The sequence below is a fragment of the Mustela putorius genome, unplaced genomic scaffold (assembly GCF_011764305.1).
Source record: "Mustela putorius furo isolate JIRA1106 unplaced genomic scaffold, ASM1176430v1.1 tig00003834_pilon_pilon_pilon, whole genome shotgun sequence".
NCBI classification, from domain to species: Eukaryota; Metazoa; Chordata; class Mammalia; order Carnivora; family Mustelidae; genus Mustela; species Mustela putorius.
This window is the reverse complement of record NW_025421987.1, coordinates 88,905,493-88,933,410: the sequence shown is the minus strand read 5'-3', so window position 1 is coordinate 88,933,410 and position 27,918 is coordinate 88,905,493. Positions and strand designations below refer to the sequence as shown.

Below are 27,918 nucleotides of genomic sequence, written 5' to 3'. Positions count from 1 at the left end.
AGGCAGTAACTTTACAATTTTACATGAGCAAACCTCTCCTTTCCCCTCCTTACCTGGCAGGAGTGACCCATGCGTGATTCAATACAGCCGTATCATTTATCCACTTGGATAAACCTGGCTGAGGAATCGATGAGTGATGTCCTCTCTTTACACTGACCCCTTTGACCCTGTCCCCCACATGCCCTGCCTGAACCTCCCAGCTCAGCGCTGTCAGCCGGTTGCCGGCTTTCTGTTTCCGGAATCCCGTTCCCGGAGCTCAGTCTGCCTTCAAAGCTCGGCTTGATAGGGGGCCAGATTAATGGACAAGGCTAAAACAAGCAAGACTGGGGGTGCACCGATCATTGTGTGTGGATAAGTAATGATTTGGTATACTGGGGTCCCTCTAATCTTGGACTTTTACATATGTTTGAATTTCCCTAATAGAAAGTTCAAGTAAGTCAAAGGGGGAGCATTTCCATAAACCCAGGCAGTCCATCAGTGGAGATGACACTCCTCTCTTGAGCTACTGGGCAAGTGTGCTGGCCAGGGGAGGGCCTCTGCTTCAGAAGAGGAGGCTATAAAAGAAACACACGGGTCACTTTTCTGGCTGGGTCATTTTAGGCTGATCCAGGTGAAATTTTAGGGAGTCTGAGAATCACCTCATCCACTCCCTCATTTTTCAGAACAGAAGAATTCTCCACTCTCTTTGTATTTTCCTTTTTAACAGCTCAGTTAAAAAAAAAAAAAATGCATTCAAGTCCATTATAGTTCGATACAAGTATCAATGCAAAAGATGGGAAATCTCCGTTCTGCCTCCTTTGACTAGGGTAGTCCACCTCTGTGTGCCTCAGTTTTTCACCTGCACCATGGAGATCACAAGCATGCCCATCTTTGGGAGGGCTTAAAGGACTCTGCCCACAGAAAGTGCTTCTAACTGTGCCTGGTATACAGGACACATTCCCTGATTGCAACCATTATCATTATTACAAATGTGACAGCCATAAGTACTTCTCTGTGCACAGCTCCCACTCACTGCTGTCTGGCACCTTTCTAGCTAGGGGGGAACCATATGAATAGCTGTGGCTAACAAGTTCTGTTACTTACAGGCCAGAGCCATGGGCAAGGTCAAGATCCTCAGAGCTCTCTCACTCTGGGGTGGGGGCCAGCAGTGTCTGAGATGGTGCCCATACCTTAGCCCGCAAAGAAGTGCTTCTGACCCACAGTAAACCCATACTCTGTCTCAAGCACGGCGATCTGAATAGTGTTTGCGGCCACAGCATTACTTCGACTACCTCACTGACACCTCTTACTTGGGTTTACCAAGTGCTTTCGGTTCCATTATTCAAATGTAATTCTCATAATCAAAAAGAAAAGTGAAGTGTACATGCACTTGGCGGACGTAAATTTCAGCCCCACTTAGTGCAATATTCACGGAATGCGTAGAGTCATGCTGATACAGTGGCAAGTCACTTGCTCTGGACTTCTGGTCAATCCCGGATATTCCTGCCACACACGCTACTCCAATTCAAAGGCTTTAGGACTCCTCGAAAGTGTACCTACCACATCAACCTTAACACACAGACTAATGAGAGATGCTAACACTTACTGAGTACTTACTGTAATATCCCATCGAAAAAGATGCCACTGGTTACAAAACGTACAGTTACAGTACTACCAGAAACAAACAAACACTGCTACAGAAATGATGACACGGTGTTTTATTATGAGGCGGAATTTTTGTTATATGCTTATTTAAAGAAATGTCTTAAAATTATTTAGACACAGTACTTCTTTTACCATATGTCACCCACTACTTATAGAAAAAGAAAAATACAAGTGAAACAAATTGAAGCATTCCTAAAACTTCTTCTTATTCAAATTCAACCCTTTATACCACTTTTCCACGGAAAATCATGGGATTTCCATGTTTTTTGCTTTGTTTTGTTTACCCATTGTCCTCTTTGGGCCAACAAGAGCAATGACCAAAGTCATCGGTCTCCGGGATTTTCTTCCAAGTTTTGACATGCAGGTGGGACAATGACAATCATGCCAGGATTGCCACCTCAGTAAGAGAAATCTGTCAGAAATGTTTGGGATGTGCATAAATATAGGACTTAAGCTGGTGAGCGGGAAGAATGCTAAGAGATGCAGTGCTTTACTATCAACGTGTATTGATGATTTATTCCTCATAACTGCACAAGGTAGGCTCTGTATTATTATAACCATCTTGGCATCAGAAACTGAGGTCTACCGGAGGGATCACTCTGCTTGCTTAAGAACACACAGCTAGTGAGCGGAGCGTCTAAGGTTTTCCAGCTAAGGTAGTTGACATCTTTAGAGCAACTGCTCCCAGCAAATATGAGGTCAGGCTTCTCCTAACAGCAATTAGATGAGCATTCCTCCTCCCCAACCCCCACCCCCCAGCACAAGAATTACAAACTCCCCAGAAAGTGTTCAGAGATTTAAGTCTCTTGAAGTTTACATACTGGGCTTCTTCTTTGTTTAAAGCAAACCCAAGGGAAATTGACCCTTATATTATTTCCAACTCCCTTTAATATAAATAGACAATTTAGCAGATGTCTGGGCCCTCTTCTGGTTATCCTGAAATAATTACTAAAAAGATCTGCAACTATGCCTATTTTCTGAAAATATCGGGATATATGTGCAGCGAACACAGCGAACCTACATGGGAAAGATCTTCAAATACATTTTTAACATGTTTAGTTTTATTTGTGTCTGTGTTTCTACATGGACATCATCTTCAAAAAGGCAAAGAAATCAGCCCTGTTAAATAGGAAGACCAAACGTGTGCTTGATCCTCATGGAGCATGAAATTAGACTCAATCCATGCCCAGAGGGGAAAACCTTACAGAACAAGTCTAACAGTTGAGGTTTTTTTTTTTTTCCCCCGTTTCTTTTCCAGCAGTTCTTTATCTCCTCTCCTATTTTAAGGACAGTTAGCACCACTGAACAATTACTTAGGAGGTACAATACAGAGCTTTGAGTGTAGTTCTTTATACACTTATCAAATGAGTATTATAATTTGCTCTAATTCTCCCTCCTGATTACATACAGTAGCTATTTCATTCTCTAAATAATATCTTATACATTTTTTTAGAAGTAGGTTAAATTGCTTAGGAGAATATTAGGCTCAGTTTCTTTCAACGGTAATACAGGGGGAGTGACTGCATGATTATCTCTACCAGGCTCGCACCCACTATACAATGTCGTCTACTACATCGACTGCTTTCCTGTCGAGAACTACACTTAATCCTCACGCACAGGAAATGGAGGCAGGCGGATTTTATTTTTAACTTGGGACTGGGAGAACAAGAGGAAGAAATACTAAGATTGATCAAATCTGGTGCATTTGCGATTTTTTAATTGTAAGCCGTTGTAGACAAATGTGCTACCAAATAGGTACAGTGATTCAAGCATGACAGCTACTTGTCCCAGTGTCCTATCGGGGAAGCTCTGCCTGAGACCAATTGTCCTCTAAGCCACTCCACAGCTGGGCTCTTTTATGCCTGGCAATTACTACTCTATTCTGGAAGGGGAGTTTTATTATATTTCAAATTGATGGGGATTTTATTCTCAAAATGCTAAGCATTGCAAATGCTTCATACATACAAGATTTTTACAAACAATCCTATGGCTTCCAGCAGGAAGTTTCACACAAGTCCTTCAATAAATGCATCAGGAATTCTAGAAGAGTCCCATTTTCCAGTGTCATTGAATAATGTGTCTATTTTTATGTCTGTCTGTCCAAAGGACAGATGGAGAGTTCAAAGCGGGGGGTCTGAAGCGTTTTACTCATGCGCACATGAACAGAGACTGACTTGGGACCTGGCACTTGAACTCTTCTTTGCCCCAAATTTTGAATAGAGAACACTAACTGCATGCTGGTATTAGAAATTAGAAGTTCAAACTGTCTCATACTCCTAAATTACTGAATTAGGCTTTCAGATTGTTACTATTCAAAAGAAACTGTCACTAAACTATAGTCATATTCATTTAAAGACATCACCACTGAAGTCGATTGGAGGTTACCTAGGGTTGGAGGTGAGAACAGAGAATGACTACAAATAGGTATGAGATTTCTTTTTGGAGCAAAAGACATATTCTAAAATTAGCTCAGGGTAATGGTTATAAAATCATTGAAACAGTAAGTCGCAATGACACAAAACAAAACCCTTTGCCCGAATCTCTCTTCACAAACACAATTATTGTTAGTATTTTGGATTGCACATTCAGTCATCAATTCAGATATTTAGATTTGGAGGCAGACAATATTAGTTAAAACGCCAGCTCTGCTCCTTGCTAATGCAGCAAGTTAGACTTCTCTGGGCCACAATCCCATCTGTAAAATGGAGGGAAATGGCAGATTACCTCATTGGGTTGCAAAGAGCAGCAAGTAGTGACAGTAAGTTTTCAATGCCTTTTGGTTATCATCCCATGTGTTTCAGTCAATTATAATTTCTTAATATTGAAAATAATCATCGATTGCTGCAAAGGGTCACTGATGTAGAGTTCTTACAAAACCCTAGCTAGACAAGAACTATCCTAAACAATACAAGTGACTGACTTCTGAATTTCATTCACAACCCAGGGCTCCTTTCCAGCAACCTAGCAAACTCCTACAGGTTTCTCAGACTTCTGGTTAGAGACAACCATCTTTGGAAACATCTATAGGTCTACCAAGACTAGATTTTCATTATCTGTCCCATGTGTTCCCAGAGCACCCTTTGATGATCCTAAAAATTGCCCTCTAACACCATATGGAAAATATTCTGTTGAGGAACACTCTATGAGAGGCTAGGTCTCATAGAACTGTTGTCAGTCTCTAGAACTCCAGCACCTAAAAAGTCCCTGGGTCCGTGGCAGATGTTCAATACATATTTGTTCTATAAATGTACTGATTATCTCCTTTAGAAATAATTTCACTGAGACACCTGCGTGGCTCAGTCAGTTAAGCATCTGCCTTTGGTTCAGGTCCTGATACCAGGGTCCTGGGCTCCTTGCTCAGTGGGGAGCCTGCTTCTCCCTCTGCCTGCTTCTCCCCCTGCTTGTACATTCTCTCTGACAAATAAGTAAATAATCTTTAAAAAATAATTTCAGTCTGGGAATTAAATGGTTAAGTAAACTATATCTCAAAAAAATCTGTTAAAAAAATCTGAGTTACCAACCTACATTTTTCATTGTAACTTCACTTTCCAATTGCTGGACAAGAGTGTTACGTACTTATTATGGAACCTGGTATACGTAGGATGCTTAATTATATTTGCTGAGATTTCATAAGTGAAATGTTATGCCAGATTCTAAGCCACTGAATACTTTCTATAAACAACAAATTTATATGATGCTCCTTGGTAGGTAAATTGATAGTGATCTCATAAATCACAGAGATAGAAAATTCATTTATTTCAACAGCCACATTTTATAAATTTAAAAAATTGGGCTCAGTAAAAAAAGAAGTAAATATACATGATCATGCTGATAGGATTCCAAAAGAATACCTCCTCCCCTCCTCCCCAATCAATAGGGTGTCTGGCTTAGAATGATTTATGTCATAGCTGAAGCCAAGTTTCGAGTTATGAGTATGGACTATGCATGCACCAGATACTAAAAAAAAAAGTAGGAAGTAAATAAATCATATATATGTGTGTGTGTGTGTATGAATGATTAAATTAAACAGGTGTTGCTAATCATGAAAAGAGGAATAAACAAACCCTTGGCTTGACATAAGTCACTATTTGATAGGCTATTTCAAAACAGACCTGATATTTCTAAATGGCTGATACCTCGAGAGGGTACACCAAAGAACCACAGAAGTGGAAAATAATCACTAATGACTTCTTTTATGGAACAATCCCATAGACTATGAAGAGTTACCACTTAAGGATTATAGTATTGGAAATTTCCACTTGCATGATTTTAAGCTTTTAAAAACCCTCCAAAACTGACACCTAGGAGTAAGTATGTGACTCAACTAGATATCACTAGTGTTGTAGGATATTGGAAAATTTACTAGGGAAAATCATTTAATGTCTGTTTTTTCAGCATACTCATCTAGAAAATATAATAGTCTGTGTGTTCACATGTCTCTTCACAATGCCAAGAACTTTGCTGAAGTACCCCCAGAACACAAGCTTATGAGGTATGATAAAGAATACCCAAATTCTTTGCTCCTCGGAGCTAAAACTCAGCATATACAATCTGAAGATTAAAGTCCCAACTATCTATTTCCTATCGTAGGATTGAAGGCATCTATTCGCACGGCCTATCCAGGATCACTCTAGTTCCTTGAAAGATCCACGCCCTTTCCCTGCACATGCCCTGTTCAGCAAATGCTCCTCCTCAATTTGGTGTTGAGGTGTCATTTCAGAAGCCAGCTCTTCTGAGAAGCATTACCTGACCCTCCCAGTAAGCATCACTCCAGAGGACTCCCCATCTATACCTTCTATCCTGTTTGACTATCTGAATATGTTTACTAGCTTACTGCTTATGTCTTTACATTCCCTTAGCTTCTCCTCAAGCATTTACGGTCAGCCAGAGAAAGCGGCTCATCTGCCTTAGTTACCCTTTATTCCTAGTACCCAAAGTTCATAAAACATAGTAGCACTCAGGTGTGATGAATGAAGAATACATAAAACAACCTGAGTTTATAACTTAGATCTGTTACTTACCAGTTGTGAAGTGACTGGAAAGTCTTCCATGTCCTATTTACTTGAATAAAGACCAGAAATCATAAATATATCTGCCTCATACTGCAGAAATCCCTAATATTAGGAGCAAATGTCTTATAAACCACAAATATGGCTCAGACAGTGATAACAGTAACACTCTGTAAGACCTAGTGTATGGCCAGGCTCTGTTCTAATGAGCACTTTACATAGGCACTATGATGCCTGTGACTAGAAGATGCACTCTTATGTTTTTATCACTAATATAGAAATAATTGGTGCGTGTGAACCTGTAAGATGATGATTTCTCATCATACTGATTATGTGATGAGTTTCAATCTCAAAGAAATTAATTGAAGAGAAAAAGGTACTTCATAGAATAAGGTACAGTTTTACCCATTTAATACTCCTCTAGTAATCCTATGTGATAGGTCCAATTAGCATCTTCATTTTACAGGTGTGGAAACTGAGGAACAGAGAGGTTAAGTTACTTATTCAAGGTTATAGGAGTTCTAATGATAATAAGAAAGATAAACAGGGACTCCTAAAGCCCTACAGCTGTAACTCTCTATAAACTATCAAGAGTTAGGTTCACTTCTCTAAATGATAGAAGTGAACAGGAAATTCTCCCTGAAGTGAAAGGTGCTCTGACTTCTAATAATGCTCATGGCAAAGTATTGTGGAAATAAAAGTAGAGAGAGAGCAGTTTTACACACTGAACTTCCAGTTTTCTCAATCTGCCTCCTCTTTGCAATTATATAACTCAGTTTTCACCAGACCAACTTGCACTCATTTAGATTTGTTTTCTCCTACCCTCCAAAAACATAAGGAGAGCCCATATTTCTTGGCATGCCATTTATGACTTTTCTTAATTTGACCTTTTTTCTTTTTTTAATTTTTATTTACTTTTTTTTCCCTTTTCAGTGTTCCAGAATTCATTGTTTATGCACCACACCCAGTACTCTATGCAATACATGCCCTCCATAATACCCACCACCAGGCTCACCCAACCCCCCTCCTCTCCAAAACCCTCAGTTAGTTCCTCAGAGTCCACAGTTTCTCACGGTTCGTCTCCCCCTCCAATTTCCCCCAATGCACTTCTCCTCATTTAGATTTTGCTTTTAACTTTTCTTAATCCTTTCATTTATCTGTTTTCTGTATTCATAAAGACACGGAAAGCTATTCTGGAAATGACCATCTATTTCTGTTTAGATCTACTTTCCGCCCTTCTCCACTCCCCACTCTCCTTGCTCTGAGCTTACGAGGCATTAAATAAATGTTGCCGACTAATTAAAACCAAGCAAGAAATGTGACTTGGCATCCTATCTCATGGCACAATATATTAAAAAAGAAAAAACACGACTCAAGCATATAATATCATTAGCTTCCCAAATTGATTAGTGGCAATCTTGGTGTAACTTACATAATGAGAGAGCATGGCTTTTTGAGCAATGCAGAAGAATCTAGGGATGTGGGAGGTATGGTGGCAGGAGGAAAGCTGAAACACATACACCACTTTCGGAGATGGGGCTGTGATATATGACCCAAGCCTGATTATCAAATAGCTAATAAATTTAACATACGAAATAGGACACAGATTTAAAAGAGCACAATCACCATCAATGCTCATTTCTAAAACCATATTCTTTAACATTTAAAACACCTCAACACAGGTAAGTTGGTGGTGGTGTTCTGATCCTCCATGTGAAAGTCAAGACATGTGATATTCCTAACATACTTACTATTAGGAAAAGCAATTCAGACATAAATCCATAAGAAATTAAAAACAGAGCTACTGTATGACCCTGCAATTGCACTACTGGATATTTACCCCAAAGATACAGATGCAATGAAAAGAAGGGCCATCTGTACCCCAATGGTCATAGCAGCAATGGCCACAATCGTCAAACTGTGGAAAAGAGCCAAAATGCCCTTCAACGGACAAAGGGATAAAGAAGATATGGTCTGTATATACAATGGAGTATTATGCTTCCATCAGAAAGGATGACTGCCCAACTCTTGTGTCAACATGGATGGGACTGGAGGAGATTATGCTGAGTGAAGTAAGTCAAGCAGAGAGAGTCAATTATCATATGGTTTCACTTACTTGTGGAGCATGAGGAATAACACGAAGGACATGGAGAGATGGAGAGGAGAAGGGAGTTGGACTCTGAGAAATAAAATGAGGGTTTGGGAAGGGAGGGGGGGTCGGGAGATGTGTAAGCCTGGTGGTGGGTATTAAGGAGGACATGGAGCACTGGGTGTGGTTCATAAAAAATGAATCTTGGAACTCTGAAAAAAATTTTTTTAAAAAAAGACATAAATCCCTTATAATCATGTAGGGAAGAATGAAAAGAAACACAATTCTAACATTTTTTAAAAAATTGTTCATCAGAGATCTTGGCTAGTTGAGAAACTACTGAGAATATAAAAACCTTATTAATCCATTTGCAATCATACAGAAAGTTCTATTAACTAAACTAGAAAAGCTTCCTTCCTTCACATACAGGTTAAGAACTGTTCCAAAATTGTTTTGTCTCTAAATCCTGCATGTCAGTATATAAGCCCCCACCCACACCACCTCTTAGTAGCAGGTAGAAATGACTTGCATATTCTGGCCAATAGCTTTGTCCATATATGAAAAGTCTGGAAGTTTGTGAGAAGGAACATCCATTAGTTTTCCAATAATAAATGTTAACAAAAATAACCTTGAGGCATAGTAAAAATCCCTTCTGAGTCATCAAATATTGAGTGCTTTCAGTTATTTTAATATTAAGTGTGCTTTATCCTATTTGGTTCTTCAAATTCTTTGTCCACGGTGCATGAGACACAATATGGGTTTGACACCACATTTATAAACAAATAAAAATACTATTCAGGGTTTTAAGAAAACTATTAGAAGTACTAGCTTTGAATAAAACCTTTTAAAAGCTCTAATAATGTCCCACAACTGCTTTTTCTTTTTTTTAAATTTATTTATTTTCAGCATAACAGTATTCATTGTTTTTGTACCACACCCAGTGCTCCATGCAATCCATGCCCTCTCTAATACCCACCACCTGGTACCCCAACCTCCCATCCCCTGCCCCTTCAAAACCCTCAGATTGTTTTTCAGAGTCCATAGTCTCTCATGATTCACCTCCCTTTCCAATTTCCCCCACAACTGCTTTCTAATGGGCTCATTGCTGTGTTAATTCTGTTTATCAGAAGTTCATAAAGCATGATGCATATGTATATATTTCTAATTCATCCCTTTTAAGGGATGTTGGCATTTGAAGCAATGCTTACTTGGACAGGAGCTTACTTGCCCTATATATACACATAGGTGCGTTTATGTATGAAGGGGCATCTGTGAGGAACCTGACATTTCATCATGATGGTATAAACAACGTAGAAGCATCAAGGGAGCCAGTTTCTCCGGCAAGGATTTTACTATATGAGCTTTAACAAAATCTCTTTGGCTGTTTTATAATCTGTTAAAAAAAAAAAAAGGCAAATACAAAAAGTTGTTCTTATATACCCTTAAAGAATTATTAAAATGATGGAGGCGCCTGGGTCGCTCAGTGGGTTAAAGCCTCTGCCTTCGGCTCAGGTCATGATCCCAGGGTCCTGGGATCGAGCCCCACATTGGGCTCTCTCCTCAGCAGGGAGCCTGCTTCCCTTCCTCTCTCTCTCTCTCTGCCTGCCTCTCTGCCTACTTGTGATCTCTGTCAAATAAATAAATAAAATCTTTTAAAAAAATGTGAATATTACTTGAAATATAAATCTTTACTAACAACAGTAATTTCCTTCATTAATTGTCTCTTATGGGATATTTTCCATGGTACTTGCTGCAACTACAGATCACAAAGCATTCCTCTTAATGTCTGGAGCAACCAACATGATGATTTTACAAAATCACTTTAAAATCTGTCATGGAAGGCACATCCTACTGCAGATAAGGGAGCACGGTTGTGATATGAACTGACATTGGAGGCAAGGCCACATGAGTGTTTGTATAAATCTAAATGTTAGCAGTAATCGGGAGGATCCCCGCTGTCCTTCAGTTAACCCAAACCAGATGAGAGCGCACCCAAAAGTAGAGTGGATTTGCTATTCTTCTGAAACTACAGTGAAAACAGTACTGGGGGAACGTGGGTCTGGAGCCAAGGAAAAGGCAGTAGGAAAATGAGTGGAACAAGTCTCTACATTACAGAGTTTTTTAACTTGGAAACGTCGGGGGAGAAATCCCATCTCAGATACTCAGTTCACTCTGACATCCTAACCCCTGACCGTGCATGTCCACTCAGCGATCCCTACCGCCCAGTGACATTCCAGACCTCCCCTCCACCCTAAGGCCATGCTAGATCAGAGTATGTTCTTTTAGTCATTTGCCTTAAGCCAGCTGGAGTCTCTCTGCCTCTATAAGACATGACTCATTCCATGTTTACCTGTAATCTCTGAAGCCCTATTTGGTCCCCCTCCAACCCTATACCAGGCTGGAAGTAGGCCCACAAATCACTACCTCAAGGGTTGCTGTCATTAAATGCAGGGGAGAGATCCACTCCCTGCTGTCATGGAGAGGGACCTTCTCTGGAGAAACATTCACAACATGTCTATGCCTCACACATTCTTCTCCTGATGATAAGCTTGCTGAGGAGTCAGTGAGTGCACTGACTTAACGTACTGCTGACTTTGAGGACAGCAACAAGGCATGTATGGTTTGACCCCTTCCAAGATCCACTCAGAACAGCTGCCTGCAAGAGCGTGGTTTTCTCTGCTTTTTCAGACTCCATACTGTCTGGGCATGAAGCAGTCACCTCAGGAGAAGCCTGCAGTGGACCTGTGCTGACCACTATCAGGAGGGCAAATATGTCTGTTTGGAGGGGAAACAGTAATTTCTCTTGACCTAAAGCTGATGAAGTCAGCCAAGGTGGTTTTATCAGTCCCAAGACTGACAGTTTAGTTTCCATCTGTCTGCCTCCTCTCTTTCTCTATGGCTTCTGAGCAAGAACAGAAAGGAGGGGCACTGTTTACTGTGTCCCGTGAATGCTCACCCAGCCTTTCAGTTGACCTTTATCTCTAAGTCACTCATTACACTGTTTGTTTTTGGTGGCTCTGGGGTTTTATGCATTCTTGAAAAAGCCAAGAAATGTGAGCAGACCTGTTCATCAAATTTCCAGAGGGCTTCAGTGTGGCACCACACCTTTGCACGAATCCATTTAGGGCACATCCCAAAGGGTCCATCTCCATTTCCTTGGCTTCACACAACTTCAGGCACCCTCTCCTGCACACTGAACCGCCATTCCTTCTTTTGAGAAGAACAAGGTTATGTAGCATACATTTTCTCCTCTAGTGACACTCTGTTCAACAACTTGTTTGTGTTAATCGACTCTTCTCCGTGCAGGAATAGAAATAAAGAGCCGCCCTATCTCTGTACTATGCAAATCTTCCCATTCGTGTTCTTACTCCCATCCTTTCCACCTCCTCCAGGACCCTGTTCCCTTGCTCACTCCCTTCTCCACACCCACTAATATCTTCCAGAGCTCCCACCCCACGCGAGCCCTCCCTTCCGCATCTGAACACAGGTTTCACTTTGATTTGGGGGTAGTGGGAAGTTAGCTTTAGTTCTCTCCTCGAAAGCTAGCTTTTTCCTCTTCTCCAGCAAATTTCTTGAGAAGATAAAAGCCTAGAGATGAGAGCAAAACTCCCCCCCCCACACACACATACAAAACAAACAAACAAACAAACAAAAAACAACTCTACTGCTGGTTAGAGCCAGGTCAGAATCAGAATCTCCATCTTTGAAGTTTCTGGAGCATGTGGACTTGAATGCTACACCCTGACTAACTTAAGAACGTGTGCGGCTAACTTAAGAACTCATTGTGATGGAGGAGGACATAGAAGGTTGAGTCTCTACCATATCCACAGTTCTGTTTAAGGTTAAAAGCTCCAAAACATTGTTTGTTTGTTTGTTTGTTTGTTTTTAAGAAATACATCTCCCACAGCTTTGTAATAGGTAATTCGAAATTCTGGCCACAACTAATTAGATGAAGAGACTGAACCCAAACCAGCAACATAAGATATGCTGAAGAAGAATGCCTTCCCAATTTGTCCTGGAGAAGAACCAGCTACAATAATGGACCTTATTGTTTCAAACATTTGAGGGCAAGGCAGAGCTCCTTGGCAGCAGAAGTAGAAAGGAATGGAAACAAGAGATATACAGAGTAGCGGGAAGCAGCTCTGAGGCAGAAAGCAGAAGTCACATTAGGGAGTGAACGTCATGGTGTCCTATCCAGAAGGAGGCTACATGGCACCACTAACAGCAGCAGCAAGAGGAAACAGAAAGAAAAACTGAGAGACCCTAAGCCATAGGAATGGAGACCACTGTTTAAGGAAACATTGGGGGTTTACTTTGAGGGGATGACAAAATCGGCTACTGTTGTGTCCTCAGTGATATTCCAGGTTTCCATGTGGCTTGGTTGTCTGGCTGCTGACATGGTAAAGTCAACTGAGATAACATTGAGCCCATCTAGACTTCCTGCAACCTGAAAGATCCTAACTACAACAGACCCGAGGAACTGTCTCTTTTTATTTTAAAAGAAGTTGGACAAACATGATTCTGACCATACTGGCATATCACAGTTTAAAAAATAGCAAAGTCTTTTAACACATTGAAAAGGACCATGGAAAAAAGGTGAAAGAGAGAGTTTACTTTGCATGTCTGCTTGCAGTCTTGTAACACCAAACAAATCATTCAGATTTGCTCTCTTCTCTTCCATGTGCATTTTCAGGTTTTAGTCCCTTTTAATTATCTCTAGTCCAAAGCAGTTAAGGAAAGGTGGCAAGAGGCAGGAGGCTTGGGAGTAGAATTAGCTCTCTGGATTTAATCATATTAGATCATATAAGTTAGATCATACAAACAGTACAGAAGGTTGAATCATATATTTTTCAAGCCTGATTATGCAAAATACCTGTTTCTTAATAAAGTATAAGATAAAGGTATTTTGCAGTACATTGCACAATTTGGGTTTTTAATTACAGTAGACATCTTTATTGTATTAAATACCTTATGTTAGCTGAGTGAAGAGTGTGATTGTTTTAAGTAAACAGAAGAGTCACGAGAATACCTTACTCTTCCTCCATGGCCAGCGCCTGTATCCGAACTGCAGAGCCATGGACGATAACCTCCCCAACATTTACTCTCCTGGCCACAAGTATCTGTTTCGAGAGGTGTCTGCATTGGTCTGAACAACAGCAAGCTTGGTGAACAACACCAAGCAATAAAGTGGAAGCTCAGGTTGATAATACGAGTTAATATGAAGACTCTAACATTTGGGGATGGTGGTTAAAACTAACTTTTGATAAATCTCAAAAAAACAAAAACAAAAACAAAACAAAACAAAACAAACAAGCAGATGGGAGTGCCAGGATGGCTCAGCCAGTTAAGTGTCTGCCTTTGGTTCAGGTCACGACCTCAGGGTCCTGGCATCAATCCCCGCACAGGGCTTCCCACTTAACTAGAAATGTGCTTGTCCCTCTGCCTCACTGCTTGTGCTCTCTAATAAATACATCTTTAAAAACATTAAGAAAACAAGCAATTCCAGTTCTGAATGTCTAATTCTAGATCCACAAAAAATACAGACATTCATGCAAGAAGCTCTTCTTAATATTTATAATAAAGAAATGCCAACCCTTAATGCCCATCATCAGAAGAAGCAAATGATGGTACTCTCATACTATGATGCAAGGGACAGGTGTTAAAAACAACATGGCAAACCCTTTCTGAAAAGATCTAGAAGCAAAGAGCAAATTGGAGATAATATCATAACATTCATGTTTAAAATAAATGTTAGCTATAGAATCATACCGATAGCCATGTGTATTTAGGTATTGTTAAAAAGATGGTAAAGATGCATGACAAACAGATGATACTGATTATGACAAAAATATGGAGTTGGGGGTGAATATACAGCAGAAATCAATAGAGTGGGTAGTGAGGGAATGCTTTTAAGGTCTATTCTATATGCTTCTGATTGTTGGAATAAGTTGTGATGAGAATGTATTCTCATACTCCATATATACATATATACACATTTCGGTAAAGTTAAGGAAAAGGACACCTGCAATGTACGCATATGTGACTGGTGGGTCAAAACTGATCAGTGGAGGTATCATTGGATTCAAATCAAAAGGACCAAGAATGAGATCCAGTTCTGCCACTTTAAAAGCAGGATTTGGGGCAACTCACTCAACAGCGTGTGTAACACTGGGACAACAGTTTCTTGCCAAGCAAACTTACAGCATAGACTTGATGTGAAGGTACAATAAGATGAACACAAATCCAGTCTACAAGCCTCTAAGCGCTCTATAAATCTCAACTACAATCACCATTATTGTCTGTATTATTTGACCTCTTAAATTCCCCTAGATAGAAACAGCTAAGTTTGTGATAATAGATAATTCGCTTTAAACTCGTCCGTTTGAACCACATCACTTCATCCTGTCTCCTTTCACTAAGGTCTGGAATTAAAACAAACATCAAAGGAGGCCGTAGGATTTTATTTTATCTGTCACATACTGCTGTCATTAAACACACTTGAGATGAGTGGGTTTAGTTCAAATAAAACTGCTTCTTTCCCAAACTCAACAAACATGAAGCAGGGAGAAAAGGAAGCGTGCACTTGAATCGTGTTCAGAAGCACTGCACGTTACATTTCAAGGAGATCCATCTGGCAGGCTGACACAGTAATAAGTTCTTTTAATTGTCAGGTCACTTAGATTACAGATCCAGGCTGTCAATTTTCCCACTGAAGTATTTTTTTGTTTTGTTTTGTTTTGTTTTTTGTTATTGGTAGCTCCTTTAAAAAAAAAAAAATGCCTCTAGTTCTTCTCTATGAGAAAAACTACCATCTTCCTCCCCAGGAAGGTAAGCAGGCAGCACTTCGGTGCAGCATGCATTTACTACTGAGCACCAACTACAGTGGAACTGGGCTTGCTCTAGCAATTCAAGAAAGAATATACAAAAATACCCGTTTTGCCGGAAGTCATAGGCAACAGGGGCGATACACTCTTACAACTCAAAACGACATTCCTAATGGGATCAAAGTTTCTGGTACACCTGATGTGCCCCATTTTTTTTTTTTTTTAATGTAATTCCTTCTCAGATGCTACTTAATTCTGGCAGTTTATCTGCCTGCGGAAGTCAAAGGAACAGTCAGGAGACCCTCGAAAGGAGTGCGGCTGTGTGTGCGCGTGCGCACGTGCGCCTTACATACTGCGGCAGTCCTCCAGCGGAGGCCCGGACTGCCCTCCCACACAGTCTCGTGTCCCCCAGTTCACCTCCGTGCACTGTCGCTTCACAGGGATACCCCATTCTCACCAAAGTGTGCACTTTCAAACTGCTGTATCGCTACTCACAGAGTTTCCTTTTGTGGCTGTCTCCCTCCCACTTTCTTTATATTGCACATAGTCAGCACTCAGTAACCTGGAAGGAGATCGACTCGCTGGAGAATTTTCCAAACACTGGAGTTGAAAAGAACCTGAGAAATGGTCTAGTGTGGTCCTTCAAAATAGATCAGCTAATGTTCAGAGAAGTAAAGGGGTCTTCCAAAGTCAAGTAAGTAGTGGAAGAAGTGGGTTTGTAATGCACTCTTCTGACTTGTCCAATGCTCCTACAGCATGCGGTTCCCTTACGCTTTTGAAGAGTGACGGGACATGCACTGACAAGCTCAATGTAATAGCAGGCATAGGTGACATTCCATTAAAAGGAAGGGGGGAAAAAATCAAGGGCACTTATTAAAACAAGCCTACTTTCTTTTACCGTGACTGCTTCCTGCGACAATGTCTAAGAAGTTGTACGTTCAGGTACCAAGTACACCTCTCTTGCCCATCAGGGTGAAAGAAAAAAAGCTCTGAAGAAGCCACTGGCAACAGTGAATTCCTACACTGAAGAACATGCTCTTGGAGCTTAAGAAAGTATTTAAGGTTGGGAATATATTAGAAAGGGAAGCAAATGCAGATCCTATAGGCTTAAGAAAATGCTTCCAAGTCTCATTTCATTCTCCTGCAAGAAAAGACAGATTTGCTTAGGGACTAAGGAGCACACAGTCATCCTAACTCAGGCTGGAAGTCCCATCTACATTCAGAACAAAGGCCAGGCATTAGACCTAGAAAAGGCTGCTGTGTGAAATCTAGACGATGCTGCATTTGTTATATGACACCAGAGCACATCGTTTCTTTTTTTTTCTTTTTTTAATATTTACTTTTTTTATTTGAGATACTGCACGTGCACACACACACACACACACACACACTCGAGTGGGAGGAGGGGCAGAGGAAAAGGGAGAAAGAAAATCTCAAGCACACTCCCCACGGAGCAAGGCACCAGAAGTGGGGCTCAATCTCACAACCCTGAGATCACAACCTGAACCAAAATCAATAGTCAGATGCTTAACCGCTGAGGCACCCAGATGCCCCCAGAGCATATCATTTCATCTATCAGCCTGTTTCCTCATCTCTAAAGTGTACATAAGTATCCCCATCTTCAGGACTTATTATGAGATTTCAGTACTAATGACTAAATGAAAAAACTCTGTAAATATTAAGATATTAAGTGAAAGCCCTGAAATGTCATTATCAAGAAAGAGTATCAGCCTTCCAAGGGCCTCTAGGTCCACCAGGCTCAGAAATGTTACCTGTTTACTATTTCAGGGGTAACAGCAGAAATATATAAACTTTGACTCACAGAGAAGGAAGCAAACAGAAATGGATGCTCTCAGTGCTTGAGTATGCAACAGACTAAGGGGTAAGTGAATCAATGTGGACAATCTGTACAGCTCTAGAGAGACCCAAGGGATAGACTATCATTTCAATACAGAGAAGGAAATGACTTGTCGTTGATCAACGAGGAGGTAATTCTGAGAGTTAGGACTGGAATCCAGGTCTTCGGGATCCAACGTTCCATTCAAAGGAGACTATGAAACAAGAGAAGCCTGAGAAACACTCAGAGAAATGGACAACCTAGTGCCACAGAGATTGCGGAGTAGTGATTTGCGGCCTCATTAAACTGGAAGAGATTGTCTGGGATGACTGTGGGCCATCTTTCTCTCCTTATCACAGCAATGGAAGACCCTTTGGGGGTAGCACAGCACAGAGAAAAACCAGGTGCAGAAAGACACCCCAGGCCACTTACAGTGGGAAAAGTAAAGCTGCCCTTACTCAGGGCCAGTCTCAGAGCTGAGGGCCATCTATGCATTCTCTTTCATAATTCTAGCCATGTCACATGGCTATGTAATGTAACATACTAATTCCTCTCTTACCAAAGAGCAAATTAGGATCTAGAGAAGCATCCCTCCAGCACTCACAGAGCTACTGAGTGGTAGATGGAGACTCCAGGTCCTAGACAGCCAAATGTGAGCAGGAGCTCATTCTCCTGGGCCAGATGAACGCCTGCACCAGCCCCAGCCTGGCAGGTAAGGGGCTCAGGTGCTGGGCTCAGGTGGTCAGTGGAGCTGCTGTGTGCGTAACTGGCATTCAAAGGAGAAAGTGGTTTGGGGAACAGTGTTAAACTCACATTTTCTGAAGTGAGTTTGCATGAGGTAAGTGTTACTATTTTTTCTGTTTCTGAAATCAGGGGATGCTGGGTACCTTTTTCAAAGTGCAAATACTTCTCTTTGTGGCACTGGTAAGGCCACAAGAATAATAAAATATGCATACATATAAATTGAACTGGAGTGGGTGAGGAGTCAGAATGGCTTGAACAAGAGGCTAATAAGCAGCTTTGTTTCCTCGTTCCGAGTGAAACAGTTGATTCTGTGAGCACAGACATACAAGAATGAAAACAGCACATTCTCACTGGTTTTCCCTACTAGACACAGCTTTACAGACTTCATCCCCAGCCTTCATATAACTGAAGCTCTTATTATACCATCATCCTTAACACATAAAAATCAAATTGTATTACTCCGTTACCATAATGTTCTAAGTCTTTCTCGCCTGGTGCATATTTCACATATCATTTTATACTCTAATGAGATCCTGAATAGGTTACATTACATATACATCTGATAGAATATTTAGGACTCAATTTTCACCATCATTGAACAGCTTTATGCAATTCATATATTCAAAAGTGTGTGAATAATCAGGTACTTGTGATCATGATGGTGGGCCAATTAAGAGCTGAAGGTTGGGCCATATGTCATCGGAAGGAATTACTTCTCAGTCCCAGCCTAGAATTCCGGGCTAGAAGGAGCATTGGAAATTATACTTCAGCTCCTGCATGTGACATCTGGGGAGACGAAGGCCCAGACAGGGACATGTTGAAGGACACATAGCTAGACAGAGGCAGAGCACATACTGGAATCCAGATATTTTGTTTCCTTATCTTCATAATACCTTCTTTGTCTCCCATTTGAGACAAAGTCAAGATCTCTGTTTTATCAATAACTCCTCTTTTTCCCCATGAATTCAGAACAGAACAAAGGCACTGCTACTCCGAGAAAAAGCAGAGTCATGTACACATGTCTCTCAGGAGACAGAAAGTTAATCAAATGTAATCAGTGTAACCCAGTGTACTCAAATTCATTTTTGCCATTTGGGAGAACCTATGGTTTTATTTTGCCTTTATTCAGAACAGCAAGTGGGAGGTAAAAATGTCAAAATAACTATGGCATAGCAGTTTTGGTAACTCTGTTCACTGAATTGTTTTAAAGATTGTTGCCCGTTTGATCCCCGCCCCCGCCCCCCCCCCAATTGTCTTTACTTGTTCAGCAAACATTCGCTGAGTGCCTAACCCATATCAAGTCCAAATGTGTTAAATACAATGGAAAATTCAGAAATGGAAGCAACACACACACACACACACACACACTTTACAAGTTTCCTATCTTATCAGAAGGGGAATGTATGCAGCTGACCTTCACTGTCACAGAGTACAGAATGTGACAAGTGCCAGGAGAAATGTGTACATCAAGTCCAATGGGGAGGGATGCAAGTTCCAAGGATGAGAGTGGCAGGAAGATAGTAGAGTCTTTATAGGAAGCGGGAGACCAAGAACTAGAAAAGGTGGAGCCCATTGGAGATGTTTGCGGTAAGAGAGATTATTAACTCATTAAATTATAGCACTGTCAGGTGTAAAGATAAGGTATGAAGATACAGCTTTTCATCCTGGTGTGTTTAGGACATAATAGTTTACCCCAAATTAGGAGTCTGTTTAAGGGCTTGTGTTTCTACAGAAGAACAAAAGAACTAAGAAGCAGAAAAGGAACTTACTGGCCAGGACTGGAGAAAATATTTTGTCTGAGTAATCTATGTGGGAGTAAACAAGCATGTGTACACATGCACTTGGCTTGCTTTCTGATCAAGAATATTAAATGGGGTGGGGGGAACAACTGGTGGTTCAGTGGTTAAATGTTTGAATCTTGATTTTGGCTCAGGTCATGATTTCAGGGTCTTGAGATGCAGCCCTGCAAAGGACTCCATGCTCAATGGGGCGTCTGCTTGAGATTCTCTCTCCTTCTCCCTCTGCCTCTCCCTGCTCCATGCTCTCTCTCTCTCTCACACACACATAAAATAAATCTTGTTTAAAAGAAGAATATTGATGGGGATGAAGCAGTACACTTGTTATGATGAGCAATGGGTCTTGTACAGAAGTGTTGAATCCCTAAATATACACCTGAAACTAATATGACACTGAATGATAACTAACTGGAATTTAACTAAAAACTTTTAAAAAGAATACTGATCGGGCACTTGGGTGGCACAGTTGGTGAAGCATCTGACTCTTGGTTTTGGCTCAGGTCATGACCTCGGGGTCATGAGACTGAGCCCCACATCGAGTTTCCAGTTTCTCTCTCCCTCTCCCTCTGCCTCATCCCATCTCTGCTCTCTCCCCCTCTCCCTGTCAAATAAATAAATCCTTTAAAAAAAGGAATATTGATAATACCTGTTCTTTATTGGATTGTGGGATCTTGTACAAGTGAGTTCATTTTTCTGCACCTTCTGGTAACTTCTGACATGAAGTACTGAAATTGGACTCTTCTCATGTCCTCTGTTCTGCTTAGTGCACCATAACAGGCAGACAAGAGAATACCAGAACACCATGAGTGTGGTTCTACACACCTGAATCAATTACGGCAGGAGCAACAATAAGATAAGACTTCTAAAATCTCTGGCATCCCCCAAGGTCCTTCCTGATTCTTAATGCTCATTCAGGTGGTCATGTTAGCCAAGGTTCTATCACAGGGGCACAGGCTACACAGTGCTCTGAGGAAGGATAGGTTGCTGGGAAGTATGGTTATAGCCTTCTCAGTAGGAACTCCTCACACAGCAGCCTAAGAGGCTGAAGAGACTGCCTTTACCACCAAGACTATAGCCACGTGAGAAAGCCAAGCAACACCAGTTGACATTTCCTGACCTAGGGCAGGAAGTACAGGAATTGGAGGGATACTTACTCGTGGTATCTCACTCTGTCAAGAGACACAGCTGTTAAAATCCACCACCCATTGCTGGGGTTCTTGTTGACCACGCTCCTCCTGGCCCAGTGTTGATTTAGATGTAAAAACTTGCTTCAAGAACCCAAGAAATAAGGTTTTTGTTCTATTTCCTATTAGCAATTGCCCCGTACCTACCAACCAAATGTCATTTCTAGTTTGGATCATCACTGGAGCCTACTGGCCGCTCTCACAATGCTGCCAGAGTGATCAGCTGATCGCGTGACGCCAAACGCCGCCCTCTCACTGGGATTAAGAGTCAATGTGCTTCCACAGCCTGCAAGCTCCTGGGTGAGGAGCAGGGGCCCAGCACATCCCTGACCTCATCTTGTCTCACTCCCTAAGGTCACTCAGCTCCAGACACTCTTGGCCACTTTACTTTTTCTGAAACAGGCTAGCTGGCAGCCCTGCTCCTCTCCCAAGGCTTCCACACGCGTGCTCTCCTCTGCCCAGAACATGCTTCCCTTTTGTCCCAGATATCTGCGGGGCTCACTCCCTTACCTACCTCAGATTTCTGCTCAAATATCACCCACTCATCAGGCCTTCTCTACCTATCCTATGTCAAATAGCAAGTGTTACTGCACTCCTACCAACAAAGTACTCCCTCCCCGTTTATCTCACTTTTTCTCTACAGCACTTCACTCCATCAGATTTAACATTTACTTGTTTATCTGCTTCTTATTCCTCTCCCCAGAGGAATATGAACTGTTTAAGGAAATACATTTTCTCTTATTCAAAGCAGCAGCTTCACCTTTTATAAGAGAGCCTGCCATTCAAGAGGGGTTCAAAAAATATTTGTCATATTAATAATATAATAATAATGCCCCCTTATTCATGGGGGATACATTCTAAGACCCCCAGTAGATGCCTCAAACCACAGATAATACTGAACAGTCTATATGCCATATTGTTTTTTCTATTCACACATACCTATGAAAAAGTTTAATTTATAAATGAGGCACAGTAAGAGACTGGCAATAATAACAAATAGTAAAGTAGAACAGTGATAACAATATACTGTACCAAAAGTTATGGGAAGGTGGTATCTCTCTTTATCCCCCAAAATACCTTATTGGGCTGTACTCACCCTTCTTCTTGTGATGTGTGAGGATAAAATGTCTACGTGATGACTGAAGTGAGTTGAGTGGCACAGGCATTGTGATGGAATGCTGGGACACTAGTGACCTAACAATAGGCCAGAAGGAAGATCATAAGCTTCTGGACCCAGGCTGACCACAGGTAAGTGAAATTGTAGGAACCATAACCATGGATAAGGGGTGGGGGAGGACTGTTGTATTGAATACGTGCTTTCTCTGGTCACTCTTGCTGGTGGTTCTAGAAGTCAGATTCAGCTTGAAGAATCCATAAGAATAGCATGAAATGGACTGCATCAGTGTAAGCACTTCTAAAAGTGGCTTGTGGATTTAGAATCAGAGTAAACTATTATACATCACCATTGATCTGGACTGTGAGGCACAGTCAGTCAAACGTGGGAGGCAGCTGGGCTGGCCTACGGTGTAACTGGGAGTCAGGTGATGCTGGCCCCAATCCTGCAGGCTGCTGACCTACTGCATGACCTCGGACAAGCAGCCTCAACCCTACAGATGTTCCTCATCATCCAGAGAAAGAGTGATTCACCCCAAGTGCTAATGTGTATTGGTATGAATGCAACTACCACTCATTCACAAAGCACGTTTTCTGAGTTTACACAGAGGAGAATCACTGCTGTCAACTCTCCTTACAAGTGAGGAAAGAAGTCACATTTCAAGTTGTGTGCCTTTTCTGTAAAATTATGCCACATCCCTGACATCTAAAGTGGGAGATAGAAGGTTATCCTCCCCAAGCACCACAGTGGGTGTAGAAATTATCAACTACAACAAAGAAGTAACAACAACTCAGGATGCTAATTCTTCCCAAAAAACCCATGCATACATGCATACACATGAAATCCATGCACACGCATACACACATTAAACTTAAACACGCACACATACACGACATTCACGTTGAGAAAACAACTTGCAGTTTTCCTTCATATGGACTCATTTCTCATCCTGATATGCAGTCTCACATGTGTGTGAAATGTGTTTTCTCCCAAGTAGCAGAGACAGCCTGCAGTCCCGTGAAGATCAAAGTTTGCTATTCTGCACTCACATTTCTGTGATCAGAAACAATGTGAGCACCTCGATTCTATCTTTACCTAGGTGATTCATTTGGTAGAAGCTCGGGCATCGAACATTGCTCTGACAACCCTCTCCTTGGAGGTTGACTCCACATTGGTGGTGGTACAGCTGTTTCCCTCTGCAACACAACAGTGTAGTTGGAACTGAATGAACAAAAAAATCTCAATTTCCCAGCTTCATCAGGAGAATCTTTCCATTTACCGGGCTTCCTCTATTCACTAGCTCCTCCTGTGTGTTACGAATCATTCTTAAACAAGCACACAAGTCAACTTCCCCCTCACACACTGAAGGTACAAGGAATCAGTGCCGATTTTTTTCATTAGACATCCTAGATCTGCTCCCAGAGAAAACAGTGTTACATCTGCACTGACTATATGAAGAGGCTATTCCCCTCCACACTCAGGCTCTGTCAGCTCCAGAAAGCACAAATTTACTGTGCTGGTCTTCCAAGGGACAAACATCCCTTTGTCCTCCTAAACTCCTTGTGCTGTGACCAAGTTCCAGAATCCAAAATCTGAAACACCTGTGCCCAATGAAAACCTTCCTGAGGTTTTTACCCAACAAGTCATAGACCATGAACAGCATTCCCACAGGCTCCAGAAAAACCAAGTAAGGAGATCATGTAGAAAAGAACATGGTAAAAGGGATGAGAATGGCAGATCTGCATTGTAACCCAGTATGCTGTCAAAAAATTTAGATTTAATTTTCCCATAGAAATATACGCAAAGGGTTTTTGCATACCATGAGCTGCTCACTTCAATAGTTCATTACAAATGAAATATCCCTGTGCTAAGAAGAACTGAATAGCTCCCTACTGCCATCAGAGTAACTTCAGAACTCTTTACATAAAGCACAAAACACACTTCATGGTCTGTCCACTTTATCTCTTCTCACTGAAGAGACAGCCTCACTGTCAATGTGCAAACAATGTGTAATTACTTACATTCCCATAAACAGACTGTAGAAGGCAGGATCATGGTTCACCCATGGGTGTCCACAGTCTTAACTCCCAGAACCTGGGAATATGACCCTTTACTTTAGCAACTGGGACCTTGTAGATGGGATTAAGGCTAAAGATCTTGAAATGCAGAGATTATCTGGGATTATCTAGGTGGGGGTTGTCTGATCACATGACTTCTTGAAAGCAGAGAACCTTTCTCAGCTGTGGTCAGAGAGATGCAACAGTGCTGGCTTTGGAAGGGCTGGGGAATTTCCTTTGGAGGAGAATAGGCCATGAGCCAGAGAACGTGGGCGACTTCTGGAAGCTGGAAAAGCCAAGTAAAGTGTCCTCTAACACCTCCAGATATTAATGCAGTTCTGCTAACACCTTTATATCAGGTGAGGAGACATGTCCTGGACTTCTAAACTACAGAACTTAAAGATAATAAAGAAATGTGTTGCTTTAATCACCATGTGGAACAATAAAAAACTAATACATCGGCCAAGCTCACTCCCAGCTTCTGGCCTTTGCTCATGAGTTTCATGAGCAGATGATTGTCCTTATGGCATCCTCTATTACTTCTCAAGAGTTTTCCAGATCATATTGAGATAAGAAACACATGACTATTTCACCAGCCCTAGTTCACAGACATGTGCTCACTCACTGACGGATGCCTAGCAACCAGCATACAGTACTGTCCATCCACTAGAAAAACCACTGCTGTTATCAGTATTGATAAAATGATTCAAGGATCTATGGAACATTGGAGATCAGAGTCACAACCCTCATTTGAAAGACAGACACACTGAAACTGCGAGAGTGAAAGGCCTCATGGACACCATATACCTTTCTTTCAGTTAACCAGTTAATATTCAAAGATGTGCAAAGACCTCCAAGATGGTATCACATCTTTCTAATCTGAACTTTGACCACTCCTCCCTGCTCCTACGCTACTCCCAGGACAAAGCTTTCTCTGCTCCTGAAGCAGCATTCCCCCACCCCACCCCAGATGTTACTGAATGCCCATAGCTGAATGCCCAGTAAATAAAGGCTAGGGCCAGGTGGGACATTTTTAGTGGAGAATAATCCAGAAAGTAAGTTCAACAGCCGCCACCACCCCTCCTACCTCCAACACACACAAGGCGTCCAGTCTCCATCATCCTCCTACCGATACTCTTCTATAGTCTCTAGCAGCACAAATGTGATGGTTTCTTTACTGGGGTCCCTAAATGGAAGGTGTATTTTTTATAGCCTGGTAACCAACATAGGATCTGTTCCATATACTCGTATTAGTTGATGAGGATCCAAAATATTTTAAAGTATTTGGAAAGACTAGACGTTTTATAAGCAAGTAGGTTTATTATTAAATTTAATAATAGAAAATGAACTCTCCACAAGAGTTCATAGTTTGGACACGACTTCTCTATGGAGAGATTTATGCAGTTCTTACTGAAAACATCCTATGACCCAGTTGCTTTCTCCAGATCCAACAAGCTCCCCGAGGCTCATAAAGAGACATATTGCCAAAAGATACACAGATACCAACTAATGTTCGGAAATGTAAAAAAGAATTTTCACTGACATCTCATTGAATACACAATTTCAGGACTTCGTCAGCACAGCTCCCGTTGCCTCTTTCCTGGAAATACGGAATATCTGTTTAGGTGACTCTTCTCACCATGCTCCGTGTGTCCTACCACGGATCTAGATCTTGCCAGTAACCTGAAGCCTGTACGTGCAACCGACCAGCTAATCTGTGCTTTTCAGAGATTTCAACTGCCAAAAATAAATGAGTGCTTAGGATATGCCCACCATGGTGAATACCCAAAGGTTTGTTTTGTTGGCCTGATTTTTCAAAAAAAATGTCACTTTGCTGGCTGCCGCTTTATTTGATTTCGTATTCTGCTCTATGTTGTACTACACGTTTAAAACGTTGGACAAATCACTCTAACACAGGAGTCTTGTTCAATTTGAGAAGTTATGGAGACTGGTGAACAGGAGCAGGAGGGCTCTTTTAAGATCCCGATACAATAAAGATTGCCTTTGAAATATCTTGGTCACATTCACACATGCATTCACTTCTCTGACCATTAAAGTGCCTCATCAGAATACTACATAATCTGAGACCTGCCCACAGTTCAGGAAAGCCTCCTGACCACTGTACCAACTGAAGGTATAAATACAGTGACAGATACTTTTCACAAAAGTGGGCATTGCCACCTAGCACGGATATCTGAATGCATACCAATCGCGAACCTCTATGCATCCACAACTTCAAGGCAGGAATGATAGATGAAGGGAAAAAGAACTTGACTGGTAATTGCAAGTCCTATTTTCTAAAGTCCCTGTCTTGTAAAATATCACCTCTGCAACAGTAACTCAGTCGCATATCTCCATTTTCTCACTTCCAGGATGGACAACACACGAGTGGCAGTGCTGTGGGGAAGATGCCACGGGGAAGGCCTAAGATACTGGTGCTTCTAGCGAGTGGGAAAGCATATCAACTAAGAGCCATGTCGTGGCTCTGGATGTCTCTGCAATGAGGTAATAGTGAAGCCAGTCCAAGTGTTTGCCAGAATAAATAAGAGGCCAGATATGTGCTCTGACATGGCTTCCCTCCCTGGCCAACAACCAGGTGAATGTGGCAAGAAGGGAGTCAGAGGTAAAGGACAAGAGTCACCACCTCTCAAATGCAGATCATTTTGCATGTTTTTGAACAGCCTTCTTTTGGCATACACTCAACAGAACTTAGTTGCACTTCTATGCAGCTGTAAATGGACATTTTTTCCCCCATTTAAGGACCTCCCCAAGTCACCAGGAAGTGACAGAATAAGGACCTCTCTAGGCTCTGATTTCTAGTCTGGATTATTTCCATCAGAATATCTCCCCTCCTTGTCTAGAGAAATCACATGATATCCATTGCAATGTGCAATTAATTGGTTTAATTTTGAAGATTCTTTCAGGGGACCAAATATTTTCTGGGTCCTATTTCAGAGTACCACTGGAGGGCAAATAGAAGTGTGGGCATTGGAACCAGATAGCCACAGCTGCACTTATGACTTAGTTATGAGATGTATGACTTTAGGAAACTTATCCACCACACAACAAGCCTCAGTCTCCTCATCTCTTCAACGGGGATATAACTAGTACCACCTCCTAAGTGTAAACATTAAATAAAACAACACATGCAAAACGTTGAGCACAAATCCTGATAATTAGAACTTGTAATACTAACTAGGACTATTATATCCGGAGGCACAGAAGATCACACCTCTAAGTCGGGCTCAGAAAGCACAGGCAGGTGTGTGTGCATACGTTATAGATGTAGGTGTGCACATGTGTGTACATGTGTAAGGAAATGGGAATGTGCATGGCATCTGTATTTATGGGTAACTCTGCATACATGTACATAAGTGCGTAAGTCTCTACTACCCACATTGCTGTATAAGCCAGTGTGTGTCTGCTTATGTGTGTACAAGGGGCCGGAGGAAATGAGGAAAGGAGAAGGCAGAAACTGAGAAGACAGGGTCAGGGAGATAGCGAGAAGCTAGATTACAAATAAAAATAAAGGCCTCGACAGAAAATATTTCTAAAAGCACATATCCTGACGAGCAGAAGGGCAATGAGAGATCTCATACCACAACAATGACATATCTTCA

At 41.5% G+C, this 27,918-nt stretch overlaps 1 protein-coding gene and 1 long non-coding RNA gene across 16 annotated transcripts in view; one reads left to right on the top strand and one right to left on the bottom strand.

Annotated features, from left to right (window-relative positions):
- Positions 1-27,918, bottom strand: part of LOC101676863 (LIM domain containing preferred translocation partner in lipoma) — a 655,863-nt gene that overhangs the window by 292,668 nt on the left and 335,277 nt on the right. Inside the window, exons 1-2 of one of the 14 annotated variants that reach the window (XM_045088094.1) lie at positions 22,224-23,095; positions 20,590-20,699 (exon numbers count right to left, since the gene is read on the bottom strand). The exons of 10 other annotated variants lie outside the window; for them this stretch is intronic. The gene's annotated coding sequence lies outside the window, so the exon portion shown is untranslated. Of the gene's footprint in view, positions 1-20,589; positions 20,700-21,097; positions 21,886-22,159; positions 22,180-22,223; positions 23,096-27,918 lie in introns of those variants that run through there. 3 more of the 14 variants (XM_045088098.1, XM_045088097.1, XM_045088096.1) reach the window with 3 other exon arrangements.
- The window catches only part of LOC106005098, a 34,223-nt gene continuing 28,644 nt past the window's right edge, over positions 22,340-27,918 (top strand). The window contains exons 1-2 of one of the 2 annotated variants that reach the window (XR_006609018.1): positions 22,340-22,375; positions 26,671-26,803. This is a non-coding gene — a long non-coding RNA (uncharacterized LOC106005098). Of the gene's footprint in view, positions 22,376-26,157; positions 26,804-27,918 lie in introns of those variants that run through there. The other variant, XR_001178261.2, reaches the window with a different exon arrangement.